The 17,728-nt window shown below is 42.6% G+C and overlaps 1 protein-coding gene across 1 annotated transcript in view; it reads right to left on the minus strand.

The window, feature by feature from the left end:
- Window positions 1-17,728, minus strand: part of STK10 (serine/threonine kinase 10) — a 137,299-nt gene that overhangs the window by 99,908 nt on the left and 19,663 nt on the right. The window lies entirely within an intron of this gene.

Raw genomic sequence — 17,728 nt, forward strand, 5'->3', positions numbered from 1 at the left:
CCATACGTCACACTGCTCAATTTTATCCTATATCAAAGTTGGGCTGTGAGCAAGGATTAAAGAATGTGAAGGGTCCTAGGCTCATAAAGGCAAAGCTGAAAGGCACTTCAGAGGTTATCCAGTGTAGTCATTTTACTGATGGGGCCCAGAGAGGTTAAGTGATTTGTCTAAGGTCACACAGGTAAGTAGCAAAGCTGGCATTCAAGGGATCATCAGCACTAGAGCTGAAAGAGACGTCAGCGAAGGCCTTTAACTCCAGAGGCAGTCCCGAATCCGCTGTGTCCCATTGCCTCGCACAGACCATGAAGCTGTCATGTCCTGTCCTGAGACCAAGGCAGGTACTTAACCACTACACAGGGGAGAATACTACTGATTTATTTTAAATGACAGGTATGAGAATTGTGTCATTATAAACAAGAAAATGCTTATATGAAAAATGAAGGAAGGGGCAGCTAGGTGGCGCAGTGGATAGAGCACCGGCCCTGGAGTCAGGAGTACCTGAGTTCAAATTCGGCCTCAGACACTTAACACTTACTAGCTGTGTGACCCTGGGCAAGTCACTTAACGCCAATTGCCTCACTAAAAAAAAATTAAATAAATAAAAAAAACAACAACAAAAAAAAAAATGAAGGAAAACCAAAACCTACATAGTAGAAACAACAGGGTAGAAATATATTCATTAACGGGGTTAGCTAGGTGGCCCAGTGGATAAAGCACAAGACCTGGATCTAGGAGAACCTGAGTTCAAATCCAGCCTCAGACACTAGCTGTGTGACCCTGGGCAAGTTACTTAACCCCCATTGCCCCACCAAAAAGAAAGAAAGAAAGAAAGAAAGAAAGAAAGAAAGAAAAGAAAGAAGAAAGAAAGAAAGAAGAAAGAAAGAAAGAAAGAAAGAAAGAAAGAAAGAAAGAAAGAAAGGAAGAAAGAAAGAAAGGAAGAAAGAAAGGAAGGAAGAAAGAAAGAAAGGAAGAAAGAAAGGAAGGAAGAAAAGATATTTAGTAACACTAACAAAGATGCATTTGCCATTTGGCTCAGCATCCATTAAGTTCTTTTTTGTTGTAGGATTTCTTAAGACTTGATTTTCTGATACAGTCCTTCATCGTCTGCCCACCCTTACTCCTTCCTACACTAAATCTGTCCCTCTTCTACAGAAAGGCCCAGTAAATTCACTTGCTGCCATTGTTAATGTTTTTAAAAATTCACTATAAGTAACCAAACTCATCACTGGTTGATCAATCTTTAATTTGCCTTCTCCTCCCTCATCCCCATCTTATCCTTTTTTTTTTTTTTTTTTTTTTTTTTGGGGAAATTGGGGTTAAGCGACTTGCCCAGGGTCGCACAGCTAGTAAGTGTTAAGTGTCTGAGGCCGGATTTGAACTCAGGTACTCCTGACTCCAGGGCCGGTGCTCTATCCACTGTGCCACCTAGCTGCCCCCTTATCCTTTTTAATAGATAAAATTATAATTTTAAAAGTTCACTCAGGGGCAGCTAGTTGGCACAGTGGATAGAGCACTGGCCCTGGAGTCAGGAGGACCTGAGTTCAGATCTGACCTCAGACACTTAACACTTACTAGCTGTGTGACCCTGGGCAAGTCACTTAACCCCAATTTCCCCCAGAAAAAAAAAAAGTTCACTCAGAGTGCCTCAAAAGCCTCATCCACACAATTTTTAACTGCTGACATACTATAATTTCATTTCCCAGAAAATAGGTTCTTTTTCTATTTGCCAAGAGGAATATTGAAAGTAGCCATCAGTTTGGTTTTGCTGAAAAGTCAGCAGCTCTGTGTGCATTTGACCAATTTGCCTTGTCCAATTCAAGGGTAAAGAAAAATTGAGGTCCCTAATCTGCTCACTGGGGACCGGAACCCACTACTGAGTAGAATGGAAGATCCTTCTTGAATATTTGGTTTCTGTCTCTGCCTACCCAATGTCTTCCCTAGGACTCTGCATACAGGGCAATGTGTGTTCAAAATGAAGTTCCCATTCCACCAGACCGGATTGAAATCACACTGGGCAAAGGCACACCCTGAGTCCTAGACATTAATAAGGCATACAGCTTTTCCTGTGTTGACCAAAGAGGAATGTTTCTCCAACAAGGTGGGTGGAAGGGCACCACACCATTGGCTCAATTTCCAGGTGGAGTCGAATATACATTGCTTGCATGCCTGAATGGGGTTATTGACATCTGAGGTCTGCTTCCAACTCTGCAGCAAACCATACTGCTTATGTAAACACCCAAGGAATGTTGGCATAGTAGTATTCTCTCTTATTTCAAAAGGGCCTGGGGAGGGAAAGATCAGGCAAATAGACAGTTAATTGAAAATCTGGCTCATTAAGTGGCTTAGTTACAATTAAAGGCTTTTGAAAAACTATATCCTTAAAGCCAAGAAGAAAAAAAAAAAAAGGATATGCAATTCATCACTTTACCTCCTTACACCAAGGAGGTGATTGCGTGTCATTTTCAGAGTGGAGAAAGAAACACCTGATCAGCTGAGACTTCTGACATCAAACAGTGGCACTGGATTTGAAGTCTAAGTGTCTAGATTTGAAATCTCACTCCTACATCACTTAAGACTTGTGAAACTCTCTAAGGTCACCTGCCATCTATTTCCGAACTTGTTTCTAACCCTAATATATTATCTCCTTCATTAGAATGCAAAGTCCTTAAAGACAGGAGCTATATTTGCTTTGTCTTGGGTCCCTAGTGCCTGGCACAAAGTAAACTCTCAATAAATGCTTGTTGAGTGACTGAATGACCTGGGTCAAGTCACGGACCCTCTCTGGACTTCGGTATCACTCTATCAAATGAGAGAGCTGTATTTCAATGTCCCTCCCAACTTGAAATTCTAATCCTGTCCTATCAAGTACATGAGGAACAGTGAAGAATATACATTCTTTTACTTCTTTTATATACATTCTTTTACTTGGCTTCCTCAATTTGAAGCCTGCAGCAATCCTTTCACTTTGGGTAATGTACTGCTCTTGGCTGCTACAGATTCAATGATTTTATAGCTTGAAATCCTGAGGACCTTCTTCTCAGCCAAGAGTTCCTAAATTTGAGAGACTGAACCAAAGTGAGAGTATCTTGGGACTGGATTTACTCCTAGCTTGGGCAAGTCACTACCTAAGTGAAACTCAATGCTCACCTGTAACCTGTAAGCCTGCCTGCCCTGCCTATCTCCAAGGGCTATTGTCTGGATCAAATGGGAAGATATATTTAGAGTTTCTGAAGATTATGAAGTGTTCTACATTTACTTCAATATTTCAAGGAGGAAAACGATATGTGCAATAACAACAACAATGTAAATGAAAAGAATGATAAGCTTCCAAAGTCATCTTGGTGGGAAGAGGTCAGAGGACTGAGACTCAAGTCGGCCTGCCACTTCTTCTGGGTGTGACCTTGTAACCTCTCTGGGCTTCCCTTTCCTCATTGGTAAAATAAAGGGGCTGGATTACACAAGATTTAAGGGCCCTTCTTGCTCTGACTATACGTGTTATAAACCTATACCTGAACAGGAGCAACCCTCCCTTGCACCCACCCCACACCCATGGCTCCCCCACCCCAAAGCATCCTCAACAAATAGTCACTTGGCATCTGCCTCTTTAGTCAGAGAACCTGGTTTCAAACCCTGCCTTTGACATTTACTACTTGGGTGAGTCATTTCATTTCCCCCGGGATCAGGTTCCTCATCTTCTGGGGGTTGGAGGAGAGGGGTTTTTAGGTGCCTTCCAGCTATAAATCAATGATCCTATGATCTCCAGTGAGGGGCAAGTCAAGTTGACCTAAAGTCTCAAAACTTTAGGTCATAGTTTTTCCATTTCCCCCACAACGCTGGTCATCTATCTATCTATCTATCTATCTATCTATCTATCTATCTATCTATCTATCTATCTATCTATCCATCCATCCATCCATCCATCTATCTATCTAATTGATCAATCTATTATTAGATCTATCCACACACATACATGTATATACATATGTGCATGTATACATGCATGTGTGTTTGCATACACACGTGTTTATATGTGTGTATGCTTATGTGTGTTGTTTCCCCCAATTACATGTTAAAACTTTTTTTAAAAAAAACATTTATGGGTTTTTTAAAGTTTTGAGTTCCAAATTCTATCCCTTCCCACCTCTCTCCATCCCCTCCCTCTTCCCTGAGATGGTAAGCAATCAGATATCAGTTATACATGTGCAATCATGTAAAACATTTCCACATTTAATTAAATACTTGTTGATTTGGATTTAACTGTGCATCCTGCTGTAGAGTTTGGACCTCCATCCCACAATAGTTTAGGGACCAGGAAACCCCTCAGGGGAGACAGAGAAAATGATGTTTCATGCTCATGTGGCTTAGCCTAGGAGCTGAGGACTTTGCAAATTGCTTCTAAATGAAACTCCAAAGAGGTGACTATATTTAGAACAGAACACAATTTCTGCTTCCTTTTTCCCATTGAATCACAGACTCTGATATTAGTTCTATGACCTGACTCTATTCCAACCTCATCCCCATACTCCAAAATCTTCAGCTTTGCATTCTCACCCCATCCTATCTCCCCAGCCTTCATTTCTAAATCCTTCACGAATGACATCTCTTCTTCATGCAATGCCATCTCCACTCAGGCTATTGTGGCTATGTCTTCCCCATACAGACCTTGGACTTTACCCCCTCAAACCAATCTGGGCTCTGATAAGGACAACTTTGGCCTTATCTTGGCTGGATCCAGGGCCACACTGACAAGGTACCCACCTTCCCCAGCTCCCTATGTACACACACACACACACACAGACTCAAACACACACACACATACACACATTTTCCAGCTCCCTTTTATGTGTTGTCTTTGCCACTTTAAATGTAAGTTCCTTGAAGGTAGAAACTATCTTGCTTATATGTCTTTCTTTCTTTTTAAAATTGTGTGTGTGTGTGTGTGTGTGTGTGAGGTAATTGGGGTTAAGTGACTTACCTAGGGTCAAAGAGCTAGTAAGTGTTAAGTGCCCGAGGCCCGGATTTGAACTCAGGTCCTCCTGACTTCAGGGCCGGTGCCCTATCCACTGTGCCACCTAGCTGCCCCACTTGCTGGTATTTCTATACTCAGTGCTGGGTATCTTGCCTGGCACATAATAAATACTTAATACATATTTCTTTCTTTTTCTTTCTTTCTCTATCCATCTACCTACCTACCTGCCTATTCATCTATCTATGTATCTACCTATCGTCTCCAGAATGTTCTCACTGCTTCCCCAAGTGTGTTCATCTTGTCTTCTGCATGATGTTCGCCCCACCTGAAACATCCTTCTGATTTGTACCTTCTCTCTCTGCTCATCCTACCCCACAGAGATCTTGAAATCCTCAAGTGCTCACATCAGCCACACTCATTTGGCACCTTCTACTTATAGCTTGTGCTAAGCCGTCTTTGTACGTATGTAAACTCCTAGAGGTCAAAAACCACTCTTCCATATCTTCTGGCCTCCTCTCACCTAACCCCCAGGTACAGAGTGCAACATGTGGCACAAAGTCTTCTCCTTCTAAGGATTTGAGGACTGAAAGAAAAAGAGAGAAAAGCTGAAAGTAGTGGCCACTGAGTTCTATCACCAAGAAGCAGGAAAATCCTTAGGCAAGAGGGAAACAATACATGGGGAGTTCAGTACAGGAGTTGCTAGAGCATCCATTGAGAAGTGATAGAAGGGGCAGCTAGGTGGCGCAGTGGATAAAGCACCAACCTTGGATTCAGGAGGACCTTAGTTCAAATCTGGCCTCAGTCAATTGACACTTACTAGCTGTGTGACCCTGGGCAAGTCATTTAACCCTCATTGCCCCACCCAAAAAGAGAGAGAGAGAGAGAGAGAGAGAGAGAGAGAGAGAGAGAGAGAGAGAGAGAGAGAGAGAGAAGTGATAGAAATGGTGTCCCAAAAGAGCAACTTTACTTAACGGTTTCTTGGTTGGCCCTAAGTGCAGAATGTTTGTCTGCACCTAGAACAAGAGCCAGCACCTTGCACTGATCTGGTAAATAGGAGAGGAGCCAGTGGACCCCAGGAAGGAACAGAAGATGGTACCAGGAATGCTACTGCCTCCAGGAAGCCTTTCCTGATTTCCATCCACATTCACTAATAACCTTTACTTCCATGAAACTTCCCAAAGCATTTTGCATGCACTTCTCCAATGCTCTCATCACATATGAATTTGAGTCACAATTATTTGTGTATGTGTCACATTCCCCATACAAACCTCTATTCTCCATGAGGGCAGGAACATCATCCTATTTAAACTTTTTAAACAATGCAGTGTTTTGCATGCAGTCGGCATTTTAAACAATGTTTTTAATTGAACTGAATTGGAGCAAAAATATAATAGTTAACACTTGTAGAATATTCTAAGGTTTGCAAAGCACTTTACATGTTACCTCATTTAATCCCATAACAACCCTGGCAGTTGGGTGCTATCATCCCTACTTTACAAATGAAGAAACTGATGCTGAAAGGTTAAATGACTTGCCCTGAGTCTCATGGCTAGCATCTGAGTTCAGATTTAAACTTGGTACTTCTTGACTCTAAGTCCATCACTTTATCTACCTCACCAAAATAGTGAAACATCAGAGAAAGCAAAAGAAAAAAAATCTTCAAGTCAGGGTCAGTAGGGCCAAAAGCAACTGAGAAGATGGGATAAGAATAAGGCATTGTGGTATAGTGGAGAGTACTGGACTTGGAGTCAGGAGACCTGGAAGGGTTTGAACCCTCACTGGGCCACGAAGTAACCTCAGACAGGTGACTTAACCTCTCAGATTGCTCATGCATGAAAAAAAAAAATAATGGGATTGCAGCATAGAACTGATAGCTAAAATCTGGTCTTCTGAGCAGATCAGGATTTGGCCAGGGAGAGGTCACTGGTGAATTTAGAACACTGGGTGGAGTACAGAAACAGAATGAGGTTACAAGGGAGTGAAGGAGTGTGGGTGGTGAGGAAGTAGGGATGGACCATTCAAGATGAGTCATGAAGGGCAACAGCAATGGGATCATCTACTAAATCATAGACTACTAAACTGTAAAACCTCATCTCGTCGTCTTCAACCACCTCCTCGCCCCTCAGCACCATGGTAAAGAGTAAGTGCTGGATCAAATTAGTTAGTATGGCTACCTGAACGATTATAGATAAAGAGGACATAATTAATGAATCCACAAGCATTTATTAAGAAACAAAGGAGGGCAGCTGGGTGGCACAGTAGATAAAGCACTGGCTCTGAATTTGGGAGGATCTGAGTTCAAATCCGGCCTCAGATGCTTGACCCTTACTAGCTGTGTGACCCTGGGCAAGCCACTTAACCCTCATTGCCCCCCCAAAAAAATAAGAAAAGAAAGAAAAGAAAAAGAAACAAAGGAAATGAGGATAGGGGCAGGATTCTTCCTGAATTAGAAGGGAAGGGAATACAGAGGGCAGGGGGCAACGATTAGTTTGAAGGCTTTGTCCCTAAAATCACAGTAAGGTAGAAAGGGAGGGCAGTAGCTGACTTCCACAGCTAACATTCTGAAGAGATAGCATGATCTATCACTAGTGCTGAACTGGGAACCAGCAGAGACCTGGGCTCAACTCTTGTTTCTGACATTCACTAGTCATATGACTCTTGACAAGCTCTCTGAGTCTCAGTTACCTATAAAATGAACATACTTGTAGAACTTATAAAAAGCACCTAATGTGAGGGCAGAGCATCGAGGTGGCACAGTAGATAGAGTGCTGGGCCTGGAGTCAGGAAGACCTGAGTTCAAAACCAGCCTTAGACTCTTATTAGCTGTGTGAGGCTACTCTGGGCAAGTCACTTAACCCTGTTTGGCTTAGTTTCTTCATCTGGAAAATGAGCTGGAGAAGGAAACCCTAAATGGGATCACAGAGAGTCAGACATGACTGAAACGACTCAACAATAACAGGAAGGCTAGATAACTCCCTTTGCTCCCCACCCCCACAAAAAAAAATTTTTTTTTTAAAAAGAAATCATTTCATCAGGTCCCTATCCTCAAAGAACTTATGTTCTATTGGGAAATTCAACATGGACAGAGAGAAATAAATATATAAGATATTTTGAGGCGGGGGAGGGTATGTACTAATGACTAAGTAGAGCAGGAAAGGATTCTTAAAGGATGAAGCACCTGAGCTGAGAACCCTTATCTTTCAAGGTCACACAGTGAGTAGGTGTTAGAGGCTGAACTTGAACTAAGGTCCTTCCGAATTGGAGGCCTGCTCTCTATCCACTATGATATTCTTTCAGAAAGGGACTAAGTAAGGATTTAATGTTTTTTCATTAATTTAGTCTTTTTTTTTTTTTGTGAGGCAATTGGGGTTAAGTGACTTGCCTAGGGTCACACAGCTAGTACATGTTAAGTGTCTGAGGCCTTATTTGAACTCAGGTCCTCGTGACTACAGGGGTTCTCTATCCACTGCGCCACCTAGCTGCCCCAAGAATCCTTATCTTTCATCAAGGGCTGAGGCAGATGTGAGGGGGGAGTTCATTCCAGGTCTCTGGAAAGGTATGGAAATAAAATATGATGTGGCTCATGCTATGAAAACCTTAAAGCATGATCTGTCAGTGATTACTATTATGAATTACTCTTTTTTTGGAGGGGGGCAGAGCAATGAGGGTTAAGTGACTTGCCCAGGGTCACCCAGCTAGTAAGTGTCAAGTGTCTGAGGCTGGATTTGAACTCAGGTCCTCCCGAATCCAGAGCTGGTGCTTTATCCACTGCGCCAATGAATTACTTTTGGGTTTTTGTTTGTTTGATTGTTTATGAATTACTCTTAAGGAGGCAGGAGTAGGGTAGCAGAGAGTGCTAAGCTTGTAGTCAGGAAGACCTAGGTTCCAGATCTGGCCCCTGACATTTATCAGCAGTGTCACTGAGCCTCTGGCAACTCCCTAAGAGTTATCTTCTAAGTGATACCTAGGTTGGTGAGGGGAGTTCCCCACCTGAGGAAATCACAGATGTTTTGCTGACAATAATACTCAGATTGGGGAGGAGGAGGATGTGAGGGAGCCAGCTGGGTCCAAGGGGGAGTTAGAGAGGGGAGGGGAGGGAGCTGACTGAGGGTGTGGGGCAGAATAGTAGGCCATTGTTGCCTCTGACGTCATGAGCTCCCACCAGACTGCTAGAGCCAGGGCACAGTGAATGAGGGGAAGCCCTTGCCTTCCTTCAAGGCCCAGCCAATGACTAATGGCCTGAGCCTACACCCTGTGAACAGGATGTGCCCCTCACACACCAACAACACTACTGTGTTTTCCTCTGAGAGAAAACCTCCATCAGAAGAAATTCAAGAACAATCTCCCCCTCTGTGCTGCTTTAGTTATGCTGATCTAGGTATGATTTACAAGCGGGGGTGGAGAGGGCATTTTCCCCAATCCCAGAATCCTTCCTCTACCCTGGTAGAGATTCATTTCTTCTCCAAAGTCTGGAAGTCTAGGTCAGAAGCTGCAGCTTTGGTGTGCTTCCCCCAAATCAATCCGTGCAGGTGCCTGAAGAAAAACTCCCCTATCTCTGATTCTTTAAAAGCACAAACAGCTTCCTCCTCTCTCCTGTCCCTCCTCCCCAGGGGTCTCGGTCAAGAAATCAGTGCCCTAGATCCATGGAGTAGAAGACCATAAGACCCTGGAGCCTCCAAATACCCCAGAGCAGCTGCCAACCTCTACCTCGGTAGCTGCAGCTTTCTACGAGTCTCAGCTAAAGCTGTCCCTTCTGCAAGAAGCCCTTCCCTGTCATCCTTAACCTTACTGCCTCCCCTCTGAGATTATCCCCAATTTATCCTGTATATGTTTTGTTTGTACCAAGATCCTTGCATGTTGTTCTCCCCACTAAACTGTGAGCCCTATGAGCTCAGAGGCTGGGTTTTTTGTTTATTTGTTTGGTTTTGCTTTTCTTTGTACCCTCACTGTTTACCACAGGGCCTGGCACAAAGCTGGCAATTAAAAGATACTAGTTGACTTGACTTGACCCTCTTAGACACTCTGAAATTCCAGCTCTAACACTAGTTTTTGGTTTGTTTTTTGTTTTTTTTTTTTTTTTTTTAGTGAGGCAATTGGGGACTTGCCTAGGGTCACACAGCTAGTAAGTATTAAGTGTCTGAGGCCGGATTTGAACTCAGGTACTCCTGACTCCAGGGCCGGTGCTCCATCCACTGCGCCATCCAGCTGCCCCCCAGCTCTAACACTAGTAATCTGTGTAACTTCAGGCAAATCCCTTCATCGCTCTAGGCCTCAGTTTCCTTATCTCTAAAATGTGGCAAGGGCTGAACCACATGGTCTGCAAAGCATCTTCCAACTTTTGACCTGTGATTGGAGATGTTCAGCCAACATCATTTATTGAATACCTACTGTATACAAACAGAGTTACTAAAGGTTTTCTGAAAGATGCAAAGTTCCTTCAAAGGGATTATCCCCACCCTCAAGAACCTTACAATCCATACACTTAATCAACAGATTACTAAATACCATCTTTGTGCTACCATTATACCAGAGTGTGAGGCTATAAAAAAAGTAAAAATAAATTTAGGTCACACGGGGGGGGGGGTATTTTATTCAGTTCTTGGGTACATTTTAGAAAGGACAACATAAAGTTAGAACATAAACAGAAGAAGGTAAGAGGCAATGAGGGTTAAGTGACTTGCCCAAGGTCACACAGCTAATAAGTGTCAAGTGTCTGAGACCAGATTTGAACTCAGGTCCTCCTGAATTCAGGGCTAGTGCTCTATCCACTGTGCCACCTTACTGCCCCCAAAAAGTAAGAATGTCAAGGGGACACCAAACATCATTTCAAAGAAATGAAGACTTTTTTATAAACAACTTGTTTCAACACATCATACAAAAGCCCAGACTGCTAACTGCTGAATCTCCTTAACACACAATCCTCAAGAAAAGAACACAAAAGAATGACGGACTGCTGCTTGTGACGAACCGTTCTGCTTCCCTTTGCTGAAAGAACAGGTGTGTTTCATGGATGACTATCAGTGCTGTCCAGTATTTTTTACCTGAGGCTTTAAAACAAAACAAAACCACCTATTTAATGTTTTCATTTACACACAGTAATTGTATTAATTATGCGTGCTGGGTTTTTTGGTTCGGCAGAACTGGTAACTTTTTGCCAGGAAGAGAGTAGTTTTGCAGGGTCGGTAAAGTTGGCTTCAAGTAGCTAAGCAGTTATCCTGTGGAAAAGTGACTCGACCAATGTTTCTTGGTCCTAGAGTGGAGAACTAAGAACAAGAAGAAAAAGGCAGATTTCAGCCTGATTTAAGGGGAAAACATCCTAACAGAGTTGTCTCAAGGTGGAAGGGGCCTGCTTTGCTAATTCCCTTTCCCTGGAGGGTGGATGACCACTCTTTGGAATGTTAGGAGAATCTTGCTCAGTTAAATGTTGAGAAAGCTGACAAGGCAGCTTCTGATGGCCCTTCCAACTCGGTGACTTTATTATTTCACAGTTTTGTGATGAGGCATGGAATCTGGCGTAAAGGAGTCATCAGTCTTTGCCCCCACCTCTTTGCATCCTCACTCCTGTATCTTGCCCATAGGAGAATATGACATGTACCCAAATAAATACAACATAGCACATAATAAATACATAAAAGGTACAACCAAACATATGTGAGATCTTGGGGAAGAGGGTGGTCATTACCAAGTTCTGGGGCTGGGACGCATTGTTATTGTTGTTTGTCCTTCCTTCTCAAAGAGCACCGTGACATCAGGGTGATGTTATGACTTGCCCTGAATTGGACTTAAGTGAGGGAGGGCTGTGCAAAGTCTCTAACCTCACACTCTCCTCCAGAGCCTTCTTGGTCCAGCGGTAAGATAATACATCAGGATGACTGGAGATGGCCCCACATGTTTTAAGACAATTGGCGTTAAGTGACTTGTCCAGGGTCACACAGCTAATAAGTGTCTCAGATTTTATTTGAATTCAGGTCCTGACTGTAGAGCCAGTGCTCTATCCACTGCTGCCTCTGGAGCTGGGACAGAGGGGGAATGAAAGAAGGCTTACTACAGAAGGTTACAATTTAATTGGCTTTTAAAGACTGGCTGGGAATTCAATAGTCCGTTGAGAATAGATAGGGAGGGCAATTCAAGCATAGAGAACAATGTGAACAAAGGTGAAGAGGTGGGGTATTATAGGGTGAAAATAAGAATGACAAGTAGTCTACTTGTGATGGTGTGTAGAATATGTGAATGGGAATAGTATGAGATAAGGCTAGACATATACATAGGGTAATGCCAGATTGTGGAAAGTAAGACATTACTCTGTAGAGAAAAGTGAGTCACTGAAGATTTTTGAATAGAGGAGTGATATGAACTGAGAGAGGAAAGGTAAGTCTGGAGACAGTATGGAGGATGAATGAATGAATGAATGAGTGAATGAAACATTAAGTGCTTACAATGTACAAAGCACAGTGATGAGTGCTAGGGATACAAATAGAAAAGCAAGACAGTCCCTGAAGTCAAGGACTTCACATTTGAATATGGAAGCATATTGTCCTTAGGGCTCAGTGGCAAAGGAAATGTAAATTCTTCTCCTTTGGTATCATTTTCACTGATAAAATCATATCAGCCTCTGACATTGAACCACTTGGCAGGGCTGAGGACTTTGGTAGCAAGAACTTTCCTTTCTGAGTCTTCAGTAGCTGGTAGTAGCTGCAGGAACAGTTAGTTGCTAGGCTACATCTCCACAGAAGTTGCTTCCTCGGATAATGGCTTTAGTCATTGGGCTGGAGGTAATACTGCATTCAAGGCTCTTGGGTTCGGAGTCCTAGGCTGTCTCTACCAGGGTCTCAGGGAAAGTGGTGGTGCTTTGCCTGGCCTGGCACATGATGCATCTTGTTTCTCCCTTTCTCCCAGGCTTGCCCACCTTCTGTGTGGCAGTTGGTGGGATGGCTGGCCCGTTTCCCTACAGGAATCACTTCCTCAGAAGATAGTTAGGAAGGCTGGTCCCATAGCAACATTGGTGTTCTTGGGGTGCTACCACTCCCAGGGCTTCTGTGCCTGTCTGGTGGAGACTGGTCAACAGTTGTTACTGGAGGTAATGAGGAAGGAGAACCCCATCTCCAAATGACCTCTCCCCTCAAAAATAGCAGCGGTGGCTAAAAGCAGGCCTGGTAGTTTGGGGAATGCTGCTACTTCCAAGGCTCTTGGGCTCTGTGTCATGTTTTGTCCCCATGAGGGACTAAGGGGGGATGGTGGTCAAGGAGGTGGTAGTAGTTTGACTTGCCTGGCACATGATGCCTTCTATTTCTCCCTCAGGATACACTTTGCTGCTTCAGCTACGCTCCCTTCCCTGCTCTGTGTGTAGCACAACACATTCTGCCAAGGAATCTTCTTGCTTTCTGGGGTGAATCAGGTAGACCAGGGCACCCTGGGGATCATATTTCAGAGTACTTTTCTGGGCCTGCCCTGACCAAATTAAGGGTGATGTCAGGGGATGGAGGAAGAGGCCCGTAGAGAGGGAGGAAATGGAGGCAAGCAGGGTCATTAGGAAGCCACTGCAAAATCTAGCTAAGTGGCTAGTAATGAAGACATATATTAAGGGGGTAGCAATGGGAATAGAAAGATGGACACAAAAAATATTGTGAATTCAGAAACAACAGGAAACTGAGTGGATAAGGTAGCCATGGAAGAAGGGAGATATTACCAAGATTTTAACACTAGGGGCCGGAAGGATGATGGTTCTACTAGGGAAAGAATGAAGTCATAAGGAAAGACAGGGGTTTGAGGAAAGAGCACAATAGCTTGAATTTTAAAAAAATTTTTTTTGCAGGGCAATGGGGGTTAAGTGACTTGCCCAGGGTCTCACACCTAGTAAGTGTCAAGTGTCTGAGGCCGAATTTGAACTCAGGTACTCCTGAATCCAGGGCCAGTGCTTTACCCACTCCGCTACCTAGCTGCCCCATAGTAGCTTGAATTTTAGAGCTGAAGGAACTTTAGCAGTCATATAGTACAACTTCCTACCCCACCTTTTTTCTTTTTCTTTTTCCTTAACAGATGAAGGAACTGAAAACTAGAGGCTTACCCAAGGTCACACAGATAGTATGGAACAAAACCAGAACAGAAACCCATTTTGTCCCACCCCTCTTTCCACTATTCCACTGCCTCTCACTTTATTTTAGAATACGGAATCACAGGATTATAGATTTAGAGCTGGAAAAGAGCTTAGAAGTAGTTTTGTCCAATGCATTCATTTTTCCAAATGAGGAAACTTAAGTTCTAAAGGTTAAGTGACTTGCCCAAGCTCACACAACTAGTAGGTGGCAGAGCCTGGATTCAAAGACATTGGTGGGATACCCAAAGAGAAATGTCCACTAGACAGTTAGAAAAGTAGGAGTGGCCCTTGTCTTCATTCAAGTCTGGGGAAGTTCAGTGACCAGTGAGAAATCATGAGGTAATGGAAAGAGCCCTAGAGTCTCTTCTTCCTTTGAAGTACAGCTACTGAGGAATGGGAGCTTCTGTGTGGCAGTTCATAGACAGATGGTGGGGATGGCCTTGTCATTTGATCTTTTCTCTTCTATGTACAGGGAGCAGAAGCTCAGATTTGCCACAGAGAAAAAGTCACAGGAATCCAGAAGTCAGAATCCAGGCTAGGTATTGCCAGCAAACCCAACACCAATGCCCTGAGGACCAAGAAATGACCTTCAGAATGACCTTCTGGACCCAGCCCAGGACAAGAACTCATCTGGCAATCGTACTATTATCTTCACATGAACTTCTTGGCTCTACTACTATGTAGCAATAAGCTGAGTTTTGAGCCTACTCCCTTCCCACCCCACCCACAGATCAGGGTGGTTATAGAGGAAGACATGCTCTGGGGGAGCTATGTATATGTGTTTAAGGGGAAAATACATGTACTTGGTCCTTGTTATATCTTCAAAGTAAATACCACTTTGTAAAATAAGTAATATATAGGTATAGAGTTTAAGTCAAAGAGATCAAGGTTGATGATAGAGATTTTTTCAGTCCTTAGAAACAGCTGAAGTTATAGGACTGAATGAAACTGTCAAGGGGGAAAGAGTGAAGAGAAAAAAAAAATAAGGCAAGCAGAACATAAAAACTTGAGAGAATATTTACCTTAAGGAATCAAGAAAATGGTGGGGACCCCAAGGAGAAAATAGCAAAGGAAAAGCAGGAGATGTAGAAGGAGATCCAAAAATGTGTTGCTGTCTCCAAAGCCAAGCAAGAATTAATTAAATAAATGAAGATGTGTTTATTATGTGCTTACTGTGTGTTAAAACTCTCATAAGTTGTGGGGATACAAATACAAAAGCAAAAATGGTTACCCTCAAAAAGCTGACATTCTATGAGGGGAGCTAACAATACAAGAGTCAGGGAAGGATAAGCCATGGTTTGGAAAGTTACAGATTGTGCTGGCAAAGAATTGGAAATCGAGGGAATGCCCATCAATTGGGGAATGGCTGAACAAGTTGTGGTCTATGAATGTAACAGAATACTTGTGCTGTAAGAAATGAAGAGCAGGCAGATTTCAGAAAAACCTGGAAAGACTTAAGTGAACTGATGCTGAGTAAAGTGAACAGAACCAGGAGAACAGTGTACACAGTAACAGTAAAATTATGTGATGATCGTATCATCAACATTGAGTGTTGATCTACTGTGATGGACTATATTCTTCTCACCAATGCAATGGCACAGAAGAGTTCCAGGGAACTCGTGATGGAAGAGGATCTCCAAATCCAAGGAAAAAAAAAAAAAAGAACTGCGGAGTATAGATGCTGAATGAACCATACTATTTCTTTAGTTTTTGATGCTGTTGTTTTTTTTCCTAGTTTGAGGTTTTTCATCATTGCTCTGATTTTTTCTCTTATAACATGACTAATGCAGAAATAGGATTAATGTTATTAAGTGTATATATATATATATAAAACCTATATCAGATTGCCTGCTGTCGAGGGGAGGGGGGAGGGAGGGGAGGGAGGGAGAAAAATCTGAAATTGTAAACCTTGTATAAACAAAAGTTGAGAACTATCTTTACATGTAACGGAAAAAAATAAAATACTTTATTAATTAAAAAAAAAAGAATGCATTTTGTATACACTTATCTGTGTCTGTCCATGTGGTTAAGCAGTATGTGAGCACCCTGAGGTCAAGAAATATTTATTTTTGCTTTTGTATCCCCAACATCTAGAAGAGTGATTTATATAGATGCTTAATAAATGTTTGGTGAATTGAAAAAAAAAATTATGTGATAAAAAAAAAAAGGGGCAGCTAGGTGGCACAGTGGATAAAGCACTGGCTCTGGATTCAGGAGGACCTGAGTTCAAATCCAGCCTCGGACACTTGACATTTACCAGCTGTGTGACCCTGGGCAAGTCACTTAATCCCAATTGCCCCGCAAAAAAAAAAAAAATTATGTGATGATCAGCTGTGACAGACTTGGCTCTTCTCAGCAATATAAAGATCCAAGACAATTCCAAAAGATACATGATGGAAAATGCTATCCACATTCAGAGAAAGAACTATGGAATTGGAATGCAGATTGAGGCATACTATCTTCACTTTGGGGGGGTCGTCCTTTTGTTCTGTTTCTTCTTTCACAACATGACTAATGTGGAATTATGTTTTACATAATTGTTTAAGTAAAACCTTCATCAGATTGCTTGCTGTCTTGGGCAGTGGGGAGGGGAGGAAGAGAGGAAAATTTGAAACTCAAAATCTTTCAAAAAATGAATGTTGAAAAGTGTCTTTACATATAATTAGAAAAAATAAAATACTATTAGGGCAGCTAGGTGGCACAGTGGATTAAGCACTGGCCCTGGATTCAGGAGGACCTGAGTTCAAATCCAGCCTCAGACACTTGACACTTACTAGCTGTGTGATGCTGGGCAGGTCACTTAGCCCTCATTGCCCGGTCCCCCCTCCCCCAAAATACTATTAAATTTTTTAAAATAAAAGTTAATGTTAAAAAAAAAAGTTATAGAGCTGGTGAATGGAGCCACAGAGGAGTAGATTGGCATACCCCTTCCAGAAGCAATGGCACTACTGATTTGATCATGGTCCCAGGACTGGAAAGGGGTGGGAGGGCAATGGTATGGGCAGGCTGACAAGAACCCAGTCCAGAACTGAAGCAAAGCTAGTCTGCTTAGATATAATGCACCATACGAGGCACTCACCAATGAGAGGGTAGAGGTAGAGGCAGGCCAAGGAAGGCATTCAAATGGTTAAGTCTTCAAGTCTTTGAATCAAGCATCCACTTTTTCAAAGCAACACTGTCGGGGCAGCTAGGTGGCGCAGTGGATAGAGCACTGGCCCTGGATTCAGGAGGACCTGAGTTCAAATCCGACCTCAGACACTTAACACTTACTAGTTGTGTGACCCTGGGCAAATCACTTAACCCCAATTGCCTCACCAAAAAATAAAAAATTAAAATGTTAACAAAGCAACACTGTCACTAAGTCTTAACTAAGATACAATGGGACTTGACTAAGAAACCAGACCATAATCACTATTACTTTGATGGGAAAAGAAAACAAAACAAAACACTAGTATGACCCAAGTGCTAAGTGGGATTGGAATAGATATTCTCTATGGTTCCATCCAGCTCTAAAAGGCTATGAAAGTTTCTTCAAAGAACAACAAAGAACACCTTTGCCAAACAGATTTATATAATTGATTTCTACAGGTTTGAGAATGAGTTTTCAGAAGAACCAACAGCAGGATAGTACAACACTAGGGTTTAGAGTCTGAGGACCTGGCTTC

This window comes from Dromiciops gliroides, chromosome 2 (genome assembly GCF_019393635.1).
Source record: "Dromiciops gliroides isolate mDroGli1 chromosome 2, mDroGli1.pri, whole genome shotgun sequence".
Taxonomy (NCBI): Eukaryota; Metazoa; Chordata; class Mammalia; order Microbiotheria; family Microbiotheriidae; genus Dromiciops; species Dromiciops gliroides.